Raw genomic sequence first — 16,760 nt, 5'->3', positions numbered from 1 at the left:
CTTCCCTTTGTGCCATGAGGAAATAATAACTTAATGGGTTCTCATTAATTTTAATGCATGCATGCAAAAAGAATAATTTTTTGGTTTCCTAGGTTTTTTCCCTCTCTTTTTTCTTTTTTAGTTTAAAGGGCAAATTATATCCTGGTCTTTCTCCCTTTGGGGAAATGGAGAAGAAAAAAGGGCTTAAAGATAAGGCAACTCTCCACTAGGAATTAAAAGTAGTTTTTCCTTCAAATTTTTCTACCAACTTTTATCTGGACTTTTACTTTAACAAACTGTGTTTATAACATCTTAGAAGACCAAAAAGTTGGAGAATTGTACAGTTTTAGAGAATAAAACATCGATATGACCCTACATGGAATTTTTAAGTGCCAAGGTGTTTTTCGTGTAACAGGTCTAAAAATATTTGAAGGGTTCAAGTCTTACTCAAATATTAATGGTCTTTATTGTAATTCCCAAAGATTTTTGATTATCTTAAGTAAGTTTCCTCTTAATATCGTGCCCCAAATAGGGATGACAGAAATTATACTTTTAAAATTTAAATTAAAGTTCCAGGATGCACATGCAGGATGTGCGGACTTGTTACATAGGTAAATGTGTGCCATGGTGGTTTGCTGCACCTATTAACCCATCACCTAGGTATTAAGCCCCACATGCATTAGCTACTTATCCTAATGCTCTTCCTCCCCTCACCCCGCTAATAGGCCCCAGTGTGGGTTGTTCCCCTCCCTGTGTCCATGTGTTCTCATTGTTCAGCTCCCACTTACAAGTGAGAACATGCAGTATTTGGTTTTCTGTTCCCAGGTTAGTTTGCTGAGGATAGAAATTATACTTTTAATTCTTGATGTCATCATCAAGGAAGATAGTGGAGTCTTAACTCTCTTCCCCAAAAACAAAAATACTTCAAAAGGTCAACTTCTATCATTTTGTTTAGAATTCGTTAGCTCTCTCCTCACCTTGTCTGCTTCATTTTTTGTATATGGACAGGGTTGTGGTACCAGATGTGTACTTAGTCTCACTATGGGTTGTGACACTTGATTTAGAAAACACTGCTGTTGGGACACACATGAGAATTAGAATAAAGCACTAGATGGACAGGTCTTTTCTCCCTGGAAAACTTCCAGAGGGGACGGTGCTCTTGACATTCCAGAGATAATGAAGAGAGTTTTCAAGACACTTTCTATTTCCATACGAGTTCCTTTGTATGCTGGGTTGCCTGCCATTATGTTTATGTAATTCTGACAGTGTTCTTAATGACACACTAACAGATTGTAAAACACGCTGCTGGCATTTACTTGTTTTTTATATTTTTAAAACAATGTCCTTCATGTAACAGTAGTTAAGCGCGGCAGAAGGACATCATTAGAGCCATGGTTAAACTGTAATTTACACCATTAGGAAGGCAGGAGCAATTTTTATTGCCTGGCAATTTTCTTGCTGAAATATTTGGACCATATGGCTCAATTTGTGTAATAACCTTAATTTCTGCACCCTTCAGGTCTGCCTCCATCTCCTACGGAATGGTAAAATGTGGTTTAGCAGAAAAGGCAACTGTCTATACTTAGAGAGTTGAGATTAATAACATGTCACGTCCTGTTTTTGGTGAAGGAATTCGAACAGCAGCCAGATGGTATCTCTACAAATAACTGTCAGGGGTCTTGATCTAATCAATACAACGTATTAATACATCTCCCTTTGCTGTTTCTCTAGGGGCTGGCGCACAACATCTGGAAAGAGTGGGCGGGGGGTGGGGCCCGCCAAGTAGAAAGCCGATTCTTTTCAGAATCAAACTGAGCCCAATTAATTTTTCATGTATCCTTGATAACTGTTTCATAATGAGCTATGCGTCTTGACGGATTTGGGGTTGGCAGAGCAGGCTGCCCCTGCTTTCTATCCCCATTCAGTCCACTTATAGAAACCAACCCATTAATCAAGCTATCTGGCATAAAATCTGAATCTCAGCTCAGCAAGAGATCAATAACCATCCTAAAAAAACACAGAACCAGCCACTAATGGGCACAGGTATCCAGCCATGACATTAGTAATTGCTTTAGCAAAAATAAAACTCTGTATCATAATCACCCAATAGGAACTTGTACGATAAAATTCATTACTTGTGTCTTGTCAAAAAGTAACATTTACATCCGTTAAAAATATACTGTAATTTTACTATCTAGACATGACCATTATCTTTCAGTGTTAGACAACGCACCCTTTTGAATGGATTAAAACTCTCTGATTTTGTAATGTGAATATTTAATATTTCAAGTATCATATAAAATGTTTAAAAATGAGTTATTACACTTATTTTAAATTCAGAGTACCTAAGGGGGTCCTTAATACAATCTTTAGCCTGGCTGTATATGACACATGGTGAGCCTGCTGTGCTAAGAACTCTGATGTGCTGTCAGATTGGTCAGATTTTGTTACTCTTTGGTTGGCTTAATGGCAAGATTTACAATTCAATTCATAAATTTTTATCACTTTCCCAAGTGGTATGTTTTTGTCTCAAACCTTCACTCTTTTACCAAATTCAAGCCAGTTACATTACTTTTCAGTGGGCAAATGTCTTCTGGCTTGGCAGAGATTTCTACCCTACGGTAATTTCTGAAAGAGAGACCCAAAGACTTTGTCTATGGAGGGGAATTCAGAGCCGAGATGGGGAGATGAAAGAAACCCATTAACTGCTTGGTAAAACATTCCTTATTGGCTCTTAGACAACAAGTAGAAACCTGTTTTGTCCCTAGGAAAGTCTGAGATTTTGATTAGAAAAAACTCCTGGGAAGTGCTGCCAAAAAGATAGTCATTCATTGGCTGATCATCTGATCAAACCCTGCCAAGATGATAGAAAGGTCTACGGAATCATCCAGGAACTTTAAGGTGATGTCACATTCATCTTTTCTGACAACATGACTAAGAATCATGATGCCTGTGTTTTTTCTGTCAATGGTTTGTGGTTCTATAGAATGAGTGCTGGGTTTGGAATCAGGAGTATGGGCTAGAGTCCTCCTAGGTTCTTGTAACTATTTATAAGTACAATCAATACCATGCATGGCAAAATGATTGCTTATTACATTGTATTTTGTCTCTTTTCTTATTGTTTCTCCAAATACACGATGAGTTTCAGAGAGAAAAGACTATTTCTCGTTTGTTTGTATCTGTTATAGCTTCTGGACCAAGTAGATTCTCAAAAGAGAAATACGGTGAAAAACTGATTAATGGAAGAGCCCCGTATTTCTTGGTCTTGATCACTGAATTAGATTTGATGTGTCTTGGTCCTCAATTGCAAATAACTTGTAATTTTCATATATTCATGAGACTACAGAGAAGCAATAGCCCAGGTTTTCAACTGTAATTTTGTTTGCTGATGTCCGGTGTAGATAAACGGAAAATACCCTGACAATGGAGTGTTTGTAGTGGAGTTGCATAACATCAGGCAAGAAAGTTATTTAAACAACTGAATTATGTAACTAGATAATATCTGAAATTTGGGATCCAAAGTACGTGGCATCCAGAAATTCTAATTTATGTGTAGTCATTATCAAAATATTTAATTTATACAAATTTAAACCCTCTGTGACAAAGATAGAAGATAGTTGCCATTCTGGAGACTTCCAGTCCATAGATATGACTGAAAATGTCAGCAGTTCTAGCTTAGTATTACCCAGGCACAGCAACAAGATGTTTCACCTTAAAAATTATATTGAGATAAAAAGATTCATTTGCAAACCCATCACATATGTATTCACAGGTGGTGGGTGTGGGTCATTGCATTTGGATTAAAAAGCAAATGTCTCTCTCTACATGAGAGGTCACTAGCTTGTGTAAGGCAAAATCTTTTCACTGTTTGGCATAATTAGAATATTCTAACAGTGGTTTCAGTAATTTAAAAATCACAGTATTGTTGTAATATTTTTCTAGGCTTCAGGAGCTCACAATTGTTTGGCCCAATCAAATCTGGGAACACTAGAGAAGTTATCACCCATCAAGGTAATTACTTTCAAGTTGAAATAATTACTCTATCAATGTTAATGTCTTTCAACTTCAATAAAGCACTCACCTGCCGATAATCACAGCTAACCTCTTGCTCTAATGCAATTCCCTCTCTATTTAGTAGGTTATATTACAGCCGTTACAGTGGTCACTTGTCCTGAACAGCTGCTGAATTTCACTTTGATCAGCTGTGAACCATAAAAAAATTGGTCATCTGTGTATGATTTCCCCCTCACCCGTAAGCCCTTGCAGAGCTAAGGATATGATCTCTTGGCTGTAATGGGGTACTTCAGGGGCAGCCATCTTGTCTCAGGTAGTGGCTACTTTCCATTTGTGACAACAGCAGAGTAGTTCAATTAGCTTCTGCCCTTCACTGCCATTTACAGCTTGCTGTCTCTGCTAAATGGCATATATTCTGAATTTATGGCCTGGGCCTGTTAGTATGTGGACTAGTTCATTTTACTTTCACACACATTTTTGACAAGGCTCCACAGGAATCTTAGGTGTCTAAAGACGGTTTCCTTATAAGTTGGTTAAAGGCCAGAAAATAGCAACATACTTGACTCACAGGTCAAACAGTCTCCCCACCAACTAACTGTCCCTCATGTACTGATAAACTACTATTTGGCATAGGGGAAGTAGGTAGATGCCAATTTGGCAGACTCCATTTGTATGATTTGAGAAGTGTGAGAGTGTGTGTGTGTGTGTGTGTGTGTGTGTGTGTGACTAAAATACCTCATGATGTTCTGCTGATACAATCCCAGATCTAAGGGAAAGGGTAGGGTCCTAAGAGTGTCATGGCAGGTAAACAGAACTACATATAGGGTGGAAATCTCCTGAGGAGGACTCTCAGACTGGCAGGTATGTGATGTTGTTGGGGCAGGGGGGCCAGGGATAAGACCGTAATAAACCTCAGGAGACAAAAAAAAAAAAAAAAAGCATGTTCTTGCTTCAGGCAGTTTGGAAAGGAAATAGAAACTAATCCAGTATTTGGAAAATTACAGGGAAATTAACAATGTGCTATCAGGAAACATGTAAATTTGCAAGCTCAGAAATTTATTGCAAGGTGAGGAACACTTAAAATGTATAAAACATAAGGTTTTTCACTCATGACCAAATTAGTACAGTTGCCTAGACAAACCAGAACCTTATCTACATTTGCTAATTTATTCCAGTCTCTGTTTTTTCAAATAGAAGGACTGCTAAAGGTTTATAGTCTATTTATATTGCCCTTTACAGTACTTTGCATATGCATTAATTTATTAGTCATTGCAGAAGCCCTATGAGATAAGTAACATTTTAGTTCAGACTTGATGAGTAAGAATGAGGACAGATGAATTATAGGAGAATGAGCCATCATTCCAGGAGAAGGGATTAACATGTGTGAAGATCCTAATGTTGTCTTCAAGTGGAAGGATTTAAGATATGGTTTGGAAATAGAATCAATAGCACTTAGTGAAGAATTGATATGGAAGTAAGGAAGAGAGAGGACTCAAAAATGATCTGGCTTGTGCAACTAGAAAGATGATAGGGCCATTTAGTTATATAATAGGATGTGAAACAGAACTGTATTGGAGAATAATGAGTATACTTTAGAAAAATAGGTGGTAAGTAACTCTACTGGAACAGCTAGACATATCACTGCAGGACTTACGGAAAAAACAGACTTCAAGCTCCATCTTCCTATGAAGATCTGTGTAGACAACCTATATGAGAAGATCCAAGTTCATAAAAAAAATTAAAGAAGGGGATTCAATGGAGAAGAAAGAGACTTTGGTTATATCTTTCCCACTTCAGGGAGGGAAGAGGATTTCTCCACACTCCCCTTTCAAGGCATGCAAGGAATATCCAAGAGAAGCTCTTGAAGAAATTGGGGGTGTTGCAAGAAAAGTGAGATGAACAGTCTGGTCTTGGCAAGAGGCTTCCTACTGCACTGATGAAACTCATAGGACAATTTTGATGCAATGACTAGAGTGGGAAGGGTCTTCTGAAATCCTTAAGTGATGCCATAGTTTTGGGATAATAGGCTAACACAGAAGCTAACACCTGTGTCTTAGTCAATGAATTCCAAAGTTGGGAGACTGGCTAGGTCTCATCCAGCATGATAGGTCAAGCAGAGAATACAGTACTGGACAAGCTGTACCTTCATTATTTGGTGGAACCAAAGTTTTCTGCAGTCCTAGTGGGTGCCAAGAAAGGAATGAGTTTTGCCAACGTGATAGGACTTGATATTGGCTGCCTGCTTGGGAGAAGGGCCCCCAGAGGCAAAAAAAGGTTGTAGGGTGGACCTCTTAGACAATAGCAAATAGTAAGAAATTAGCCAGAGAGTGTATTGCCTGCATCAGTGGACTATGAGACATGGAATTTCCTATGGGGACCCCGATATAACGCACAGAGAAAATCCCATGAGGCATCTGCCCTCTCAAAATTAATAGAAGATTAATTAGAACAATATTATTGAGTAAAGCTCTGTTCCTTTTGTCTAATTCTTTCTTTTCATGCCATGATCCTGGGGAAATAAATAAGAGAAGAGGGAACTGAAGAAAGAGGAAAATGACCACACCCTCTTTCCCCACTGTAGATCCTTAAGCACATATCAGGTTTTAATTTAGACTGGAGTTTTTGTTGTTGTTGTTGTTGTTTGAGACAGGGTCTTGCTCTGTCACCCAGGCTGGAATGCAACGGTGCAATCTCGGCTGTCTGGAGCCTCCGCCTCCCGGGTCCAAGCAATTCCCCTGCCTCAGTCTCCGGAGTAGCTGGAATTACAGGCACCAGCCACCACGCTTGGCTAATTTTTGTATTTTTACTAGAGACAGGATTTCACCACGTTGCCCAGGCTGGTCTCGAACGCCTGACCTCAGGTAATCCACCCACCTTGGCCTCCCAAAGTGCTGAGATTACAGGCATGAGCCACCGCCCCCGGCCTAGACTGAAGTTTTTAAAAAACACCTGATTTTTGTACATTGATTTTGTATCCTGAGACTTTGCTGAAGTTGCTTATCAGCTTAAGGAGATTTTGGGCTGAGACAATGGGGTTTTCTAGATATACAATCATGTCATCTGCAAAGAGGGACAATTTGACTTCCTCTTTTCCTAATTGAATACCCTTTATTTCCTTCTCCTGCCTAATTGCCCTGGCCAGAACTTCCAACACTATGTTGAATAGGAGTGGTGAGAGAGGGCATCCCTGTCTTGTGCCAGTTTTCAAAGGGAATGCTTCCAGTTTTTGCCCATTCAGTATGATATTGGCTGTGGGTTTGTCATAGATAGCTCTTATTATTTTGAGATGCGTCCCATCAATACCTAATTTATTGAAAGTTTTTAGCATGGGGGTTTGTTGAATTTTGTCAAAGGCCTTTTCTGCATCTATTGAGATAATCATGTGGTTTTTGTCTTTGGTTCTGTTTATATGCTGGATTACATTTATTGATTTGCATATATTGAACCAGCCTTGCATCCCAGGGATGAAGCCCACTTAATCATGGTGGATAAGCTTTTTGATGTGCTGCTGGATTCGGTTTGCCAGTATTTTATTGAGGATTTTTGCATCAATGTTCATCAAGGATATTGGTCTAAAATTCTCTTTTTTGGTTGTGTCTCTGCCCGGCTTTGGTATCAGGATGATGCTGGCCTCATAAAATGAGTTAGGGAGGATTCCCTCTTTTCCTATTGATTAGAATAGTTTCAGAAGGAATGGTACCAGTTCCTCCTTGTACCTCTGGTAGAATTCGGCTGTGAATCCATCTGGTCCTGGACTCTTTTTGGTTGGTAAGCTATTGATTATTGCCACAATTTCAGATCCTGTTATTGGTCTATTCAGAGATACAACTTCTTCCTGGTTTAGTCTTGCGAAGGTGTATGTGTCGAGGAATTTATCCATTTCTTTTAGATTTTCTGGTTTATTTGCGTAGAGGTGTTTGTAGTATTCTCTGATGGTAGTTTGTATTTCTGTGGGATCGGTGGTGATATCCCCTTTATCATTTTTTATTGTGTCTATTTGATTCTTCTCTCTTTTTTTCTTTATTAGTCTTGCTAGTGGTCTATCAATTTTGTTGATCCTTTCAAAAAACCAGCTCCTGGATTCATTAATTTTTTGAAGGGTTTTTTTGGTCTCTATTTCCTTCAATTCTGCTCTGATTTTAGTTATTTCTTGCCTTCTGCTAGCTTTTGAATGTGTTTGCTCTTGCTTTTCTAGTTCTTTTAATTGTGATGTTAGGGTGTCAATTTTGGATCTTTCCTGCTTTCTCTTGTGGGCATCTAGTGCCATAAATTTCCCTCTAAACACTGCTTTGAATGTGTCCCAGAGATTCTGGTATGTTGTGTCTTTGTACTCGTTGGTTTCAAAGAACATCTTTATTTCTGCCTTCATTTCATACAGACAGAGAGCCAAATCATGAGTGAACTCCCATTCACAATTGCTTCAAAGAGAATAAAATACTTAGGAATCCAACTTACAAGGGACGTGAAGGACCTCTTCAAGGAGAACTACAAACCACTGCTCAATGAAATAAAAGAGGATACAAACAAATGGAAGAACATTCCATGCTCATGGGTAGGAAGAATCAATATCGTGAAAATGGCCATACTGCCCAAGGTAATTTATAGATTCAATGCCATCCCCATCAAGCTACCAATGACTTTCTTCACAGAATTGGAAAAAACTACTTGAAAGTTCATATGGAACCAAAAAAGAGCCCGCATCGCCAAGTCAATCCTAAGCCAAAAGAACAAAGCTGGAGGCATCACGCTACCTGACTTCAAACTATACTACAAGGCTACAGTAACCAAAACAGCATGGTACTGGTACCAAAACAGAGATATAGACCAATGGAACAGAACAGAGCCCTCAGAAATAATGCCGCTTATCTACAACTATCTGATCTTTGACAAACCTGAGAAAAACAAGCAATGGGGAAGGGATTCCCTATTTAATAAATGGTGCTGGGAAAACTGGCTAGCCATATGTAGAAAGCTGAAACTGGATTTCTTCCTTACACCTTATACAAAAATTAATTCAAGATGGATTAAAGACTTAAACATTAGACCGAAAACCATAAAAACCCTAGAAGAAAACCTAGGCATTACCATTCAGGACACAGACATGGGCAAGGACTTCATGTCTAAAACACCAAAAGCAATGGCAACAAAAGCCAAAATTGACAAATGGGATCTAATTAAACTAAAGAGTTTCTGTACAGCAAAAGAAACTACCATCAGAGTGAACAGGCAACCTACAAAATGGGAGAAAATTTTCGCAACCTACTCATCTGACAAAGGGCTAATATTCAGAATCTACTATGAACTCCAACAAATTTACAAGAAAAAAACAAACAGCCCCATCAAAAAGTGGGCGAAGGATATGAACAGACACTTCTCAAAAGAAGACATTTATGCAGACAAAAGACACATGAAAAAATGCTCATCATCACTGGCCATCAGAGAAATGCAAATCAAAACCACAATGAGATACCATCTCACACCAGTTAGAATGGCAATCATTAAAAAGTCAGGAAACGACAGGTGCTGGAGAGGATGTGGAGAAATAGGAACACTTTTACACTGTTGGTGGGACTGTAAACTAGTTCAACCATTGTGAAAGTCAGTGTGGCGATTCCTCAGGGATCTTGAACTAGAAATACCATTTGACCCAGCCATCCCATTACTGGGTATATACCCAAAGGACTATAAATCATGCTGCTATAAAGACACATGCACACGTATGTTTATTGAGGCACTATTCACAATAGCAAAGACTTGGAACCAACCCAAATGTCCAACAATGATAGACTGGATTAAGAAAATGTGGCACATATACACCATGGAATACTATGCAGCCATAAAAAAGGATGAGTTCATGTCCTTTGTAGGGACATGGATGAAACTGGAAATCATCATTCTCAGTAAACTATCGCAAGGACAAAAAACCAAACACCACATGTTCTCACTCATAGGTGGGAATTGAACAATGAGAACACATGGACACAGGAAGGGAAACATCACACTCTGGGGACTGTTGTGGGGTGGGGGAAGGGGGGAGGGATAGCATTAGGAGATATACCTCATGTTAAATGACGAGTTAATGGGTGCAGCACACCAGCATGGCACATGTATATGTATGTAACTAACCTGCACGTTGTGCACATGTACCCTAAAACTTAAAGTATAATAAAAATAAATAAATAAAAAACACCTGAAATGAATCTTAATCACCAGTTGCGTTGATCCTTGTCACTGAAAAGTGACTGGAAAATCACGGGACCTGCCTTAGATGTTACTTGATGGGTGAACAAGGGAGTCCTAATGGAGCTTGCTGGGATAAAGCGGTTGGAGAAAAATATGGCTCTTTCAAAGATGTAATTATATAAATTTCAAAAGACTTACATGGTTTTCATCCCCAATAATGTTGAGCAAAAGGTAGATTCTTGATATATATTTATGACTTTCAGACAAATATGTATTTGTCTGAAAATGTTCAGACAAATACATATTTGTCTGAAAGTCTAATTTGTCTGGCCCAAATTAGACAAAAGGGCTAAAGATTATGTAAGGCAAGTAAATGAGAAGTTAATATTAAAGCAAAAATATCATCACAACTAAAAAGTTTTGCCATGGTCAGTGGCTCAAGCCTGTAATTCCAACACTTTGGGACGCCGCAGCAGGAGGATCTCTTGAGGCCGGGAATTTGAGACCAGCTGGGGCAATTTAGTGAGACACAATCTCTACAAAAAATTTAAAAAATTAGCTGGGCATGGTGGCATGCACCTGTAGTCCCAGCTACTTGGGAGGCTGAGGAGGGAGGATCACTTGAGTGCAGGACATCAAGGCTGCAGTGAGCTATGATGGTGCCACTGCACTGCAGCCTGCGACAGAGCAAGACCCTGTCTCTTTAAAAAAAAAAAAAAAAAGGGTTATGCCAACAAATATTCATTGTTTTGTGTGATATTTACTCACCCATGTTTTGTATCTTTTATATAAAAGAATGACACAGTTATTTCTTATTATAAAATGTGAAAATCTCGGTTTATAGAACTGACACAGGAAATATGATAATTATTTTTATTACTGAATTTTTCTTCACATTAGAAAGATAGTCACCAAAGGAGTCCTTTTAGAAAGCTACATCTCCCAGAGTATTTCTGTTGTCTAATAAATGTGTCTGGGGAGAAAAGGCTAAGAATCATCAAATTAAAAAGGGCTGAAACTAATTTAAGATCATATGTAAAGAGCAGTAATATTTTATGTTATCTAAGCCAAAATGAAAATAGGATTAAAAATAAATTTATCAATTTACACACATACTCTTCATAACATGGCAATTGTGAAATATCTATTTTATTATTATTATTATTATTTTTGCCAAATATCTACTTAATGGTAAAGATACAGGAAACAAACCCTTGAGGAAATTTTGACTACCTCCTCCTTGACATTGGGAAAGGAAGCCTGGCAACTAGAATCTAGAAACTAGAATTAGTAATTCTGGATTTTATTCCCAGATTGGAAGCCAATTTTTAGTGACCCATATAATTTGCTTATTTCTCAGCACCTTATGCTTGATTCTACACAGAGTGAAGTACTATTTATCTTTTAGGATACTGGGCAAATGCATGATCTGGGCTTGACGTTTTATAACCCCATGGAACAAGCAAGGATATAGTTAGGGCACAGATAATAGGTAAACCACCTTTTTCTTTAAAATCCCAAATTCTCAGATTTATTTCTGCCAGCACAATGGCAGATGCCAGTGAGAAAAAGCAAACAAACCCAAATGGTGGTAGCAATATCGCCAACCTTGCCAGGAGTGTTCCCTGTAAATACCACCATGGAACTCCTGCATGCCAAGCAAGGCTAAATACAGTTTCTTTCCTGACACCGCACAATTCATCACAGAGCTAATTGGGAAGGGAGTTTAAGGCCTTCTAATTAAAGCTGTTTTCAATAATGGAAGGTATTGGTCTAAAGAGACCCCAAGAATCTTGATCTCCCTCTTTCTTCCTTAGAAAGACCTACATAGAGATGAGTAGGGAGGTGAAACTTTTCACGAGGTTGGGAGAGCAGCTAGTGATGCATTAAAACCCACACTCTTTCCATTTCTCTGCTCCTGCTGCCTCTGCTGCTGCTGCCGCTGCTGCTGTTCCTGCCAACACATACGCTTCTCACCCCCACGGAGGGCCCCCACTGCCAGTTCTCCATCCACTGCCACCACAAGCAGAATTCATGCCTCCATTGCACCTGTTTTATGTGGCTCTCTCAGCAACATCCACCTGTCTATAAACAACTCTGGGGGGACCTTGGGGCAAGCTAGTGATGGCACCAAAACATGGGCAATTTATTGATGGCCCCTTGGGCAGAGATGAGATCTTAATAAACAAGGGACTAATGCATTAGCAGTACCTCTTGCAAGTCTGTGGACTGAACTGCAATCCTACAGTTGTGGGGATGGACTCTATGCCTCATTAATGGAGAAGGCACTGTAGTTCCTTTGCCCTGAAGAATTTTAGCCAGAGTGGCCAATAAACAAAAACTTGAAAAATTTCCTATAGCAGGCACAGAAAGGAAAGAAGACAGTAAAGTTGTTTAGCTGGTGCAGAAATTAGATAAATAGTAAGTAGATCTAGGAAAGTACTTGGGATGCGATTTAAAATGGAGTCTTCTACAACCCCTGTAGAGATTTCTCAATATACAACAATATAGAGATTTCTCAAAGAACTAAAAGTAGAATTACTGTTCAATCCAGCAGTCTCACTACCGGGCATCTACCCAAAGGAAAATAAATCATTATATTAAAAAAGATACCTGCATTCATATGTTTATTACAGCACTATTCAGAAAAGCAAAGCTATTGAATCAACCTAAGTGTTCATCAATGGATGATAGCATAAACAGAATGTGATATCTATATCTATATCTATATATCTCCTGATTTCCATTTCCACTTTCCATATTTACTAAATAGGAATAATTTTACATACCATAGAATGTAATTATATATATGAATATATATAGAATGTGATACACACACACACACACAAACATACACTGTAGAATACTACTCAGCCATAAAAAAGAATGAAATTGTGTCTTTTGTAGCAACATGGATGGAACTAGAGGCCATTATCCTCATGAAATAACTCAGACACAGAAAGTCAAATACCGCACGTTCTCACTTATAAGTAGGACTACATAATATATACACGTGGACATACGGTGTGGAATAATAGACACTGGAGACTCGGAAGGGTGGGAGGGAGGGAGTGGGGTAAGGGATGAGAAATGACTTGATGGGTACAATGTACGTTATTTGTGCGACGGTTACACTAAAAGCCCAGATTTCACTGCTACACAATATATCCAAGTAACAAAACTTCACTTGGACCCATTAAGTTTATACAAAAATAAAAATGAAATGGGGTCTTCTAAACATGGGCAGCAGAAACGCAGCTGCAAGAAGCTTAAAAACCCCAAATGCCCAAAAGTAATAGCCTGTGCCTGAGAATGAATCACTCATTTTTCCTCACAGTCTCTGCTCTGCTCAAGGGCCAAGTCTCATAGTAGACTTCAACAACATAGTTAAGTTTGGTATTCAATATTGACATATTGAATATAGTACCCAATGACTATTTGCCAAATCAGATTGAATAGTCAATAATTTTTTGGACCCTGAAGCCCCTTTGTGCTATTATGGAGAAGTCATGCTACTCTGAACAAAGGGAGATAGACTTAAATTATAGGAGGAAGGATTTGTCTGAGATAAAAGAAATATTCTTCTGTGACGGTGAGGAGTATAGAACACTGGATAAGTAATAGAACTTCCTTTACTTTTTTTTTGAGACGGAGTCTTGCTCTGTTGCCCAGGTTGGAGTGTGGTGGCACGATCTTGGCTCACTGCAACCTCGGCCTCCTGGGTTCAAGCAATTCTCCTGCCTCCAAGCAATTCTCCTGCCTCAGCCTCTCAAATAGTAAAAATACTAAAAATAGTGTTTTTAGTACAGACAAGGTTTCACCATGTTGACCAGGCTGGTCTTGAACTCCTGACCTTGTGATCTGCCCGCCTCAGCTTCCCAAAGTGCTGGGATCACAGGCATGAGCCACTGCGTCTGGCCTAGATATCTTTTAAACAAAAATATTGAACACAATCTCCTACACAGGGACTGTAGGAATAAGTGAAACATGAAAACACTAGTTCATTTTCCTGATGACTTCCTTCAAAGCTGTCAGATCATAAAGAGTCATAGTGGCCCTGACGTCCTGAAAACGTGGTCCAGTGGCCAGAAGGTCTGAACACTTGCCCAGATTGCTTTGTGGAAGATGTCCTTGTTTGCTTGAAAAGATCAGGTGGGACCTTTCTTGGTGTATCTAATGAAGCCTTCTCTTGAAATTCTAAGAGCCAAAGATTTAGGTTTTGGGAGGCCACTTTGAATACACACATACACATTCAAAAATAGGACACAGAAGTATTGTTTTTAAAATTATTCTGGCTATTCTATTCGACATTGCAAGAAAAAAAGTCTTTGGAAAAATAGAAAAGCGCACCAGTACTGGACTGTCAAAATGAAAGCCACCTCAGGGAGGGCCCATGTGCAAAGAGCCCTGTGCCGCTTAAAGCTTGGGGCCATACACTTGCCTCTTTTTCAGAAGCTTTTTAGTGTGATAAAAATAGAGCCTAGAAGATTAAATAAAGAACAGAGTTCACGGATTCATCATATACTTTAAATCTTGTGTTTTAAAATGAAGCTGGTTATGAAGGGATGACTTATAGGGTATTCCACAAGGGAATTCCAATAGAACTGTTTCGGGAGACTAAATGATTATTAGGCTCATACCCCTGAAAGTTGTATTTTAACAGATCAGCGGTTTAATCATTGCAATCCTGGTGCCTTCAATAAAAGCATATTTAAATTAAGGTGCCTCATTCAGAAAGCTCTTAACAAGGGTGTTTCAGTATATTCATAAACGTTTTACTTTAATGGTGAAAGTTTAGAACATGAGTTTGAAGGATATGGAGCGAAGTAACCAACTTCCTCCTGGATCACATATCCACTAAAAAATATCTTTTACACTTAAGAACACTGCTTCTAGTGCTTACCATATAGGAACTAGAAGACGTAATATAAAAGACTCTAGTATATAATTTACTATCTAATAAAAATATAGTACGAATTCTGAAACAGATAAAAATGAAGATAAAACAATTATCCTTTCATTTACACATTGCTTATTTTTTAGTCATATGAGAAAATTAAACATGAGGACAGTGGGAAAACATTGTACTTTAAACATTAATTTAAAAGGGCTCTTCTGGAGTTTTATGAAAATATATTTGCTCACTGTAATTTAAATATTTTGATTAATGTTATCCTCCATAAGATAACCTTCATGTAAATTGGCCTTCCAGGATTTAAAGCATAGAAACATAGTTTTTTTTTTAAATGCTTTAGTTTGTCTGTTTATTTGTTTTTATTGAGGGTTTTCCATATTTAATAAGGTCTTGGCACATATTTGTATTTCAGTCCCAAGACCACAAAATTTAATCTTATCCATGAAGCATCTTCAGTTTGAGAGTTGATCTCCCAGAGCATTTCTTGCCTAACACTTGGTATATGATGTTACTCTCTCTTGTACTGTGTTTTAAAGCTAGCAGATAGTGGAGTTTGGGATCTAAGTCTCAGTGTAGTGGACATTATAGGCTGTACTCAACTGCTTCTCATTCTTTTCCCCTTATGTGCAATTCTCATCTCTGCAATATTGTAAAACAGAACACTCCCTGTGACAAGGACCATCCTGTTTCTGTGTCTTCCATAGACCATGAGGCTATGCTGGACATAAAGAAAGCACTCAGGAGATACTAGGTGTTCAGGTGAACTCAATTAAGTTGTTCTATGGGCCAGAGGAGGCCATCCCTGAAAAAAATCACCAGTAAGCCATAGTGCATGCAACTTTGTGTGTGTGTATGTATATTTAAATATATATAAATACATACATACACACATACATACACACATATATACACATACATATATACACACATACATATATACATATACATATATATACACATACATATATATATAGCTATATATATTACTAGCTTGTTGGGGAAGTAGAAAATTAAATATTCTGTCTAATTTCATCTGAACCTCATCTCTGTGAGGTATGGAGGAAAGCATTACATTATTCCCATTTAGTAGAGATGGAAAATGGAAATCAAGACTAAATTATTTCCATTTAGGCCAGGTGCAATGGCTCACGCCTGTAATCTCAGAACTTTGGGAGGCTGAGGCAGGCAGATCACTTGAGGTCAGGAGTTCGAGACTAGCCTGGCCAACATGGTGAAACCTCCTCTCTACTAAAAATACAAAAATTAGCTGGGCAGTGGTGGGCACCTGTAATCCCAGCTACTCAGGAGGCTGAGGCAGGAGAATTGCTTGAACCCAGGAGGCAGAGGCTGCGGTGAGCTGAGACCACGCCACGCCACTCCAGCCTGGGTGACAGAATGAGAGTCTGTCTCAAAAAAAAAAAAAAATTATTCCCATTTAGTAAATATGGAAAATGGAAATCAGGCAATTTTATGAATAAATAAAATTTACTTATTGGTTTTGAGGTAATCAAAATTAGTTGTGGTCTACAAACTGGTCTCTAATACTCCTCATACTCAGTTCAGTATCTTATCCCCATGACTACATTGCAACTTTTCACATGTGAAAGATTTTCATATATTTAAGCCCTAAGTGAAGAAAAATGAGAAGTTGGATAAGAAAATTAATTTC

At 38.4% G+C, this 16,760-nt stretch overlaps 1 protein-coding gene across 1 annotated transcript in view; it reads right to left on the bottom strand.

Annotated features, from left to right (window-relative positions):
* Positions 1-16,760, bottom strand: part of USH2A (usherin) — a 793,063-nt gene that overhangs the window by 88,375 nt on the left and 687,928 nt on the right. The window lies entirely within an intron of this gene.

The sequence above is a fragment of the Pongo pygmaeus genome, chromosome 1, assembly GCF_028885625.2.
Source record: "Pongo pygmaeus isolate AG05252 chromosome 1, NHGRI_mPonPyg2-v2.0_pri, whole genome shotgun sequence".
In the NCBI taxonomy this organism is placed as follows: domain Eukaryota; kingdom Metazoa; phylum Chordata; class Mammalia; order Primates; family Hominidae; genus Pongo; species Pongo pygmaeus.
This window is presented reverse-complemented; position numbering and strand designations above follow the sequence as displayed.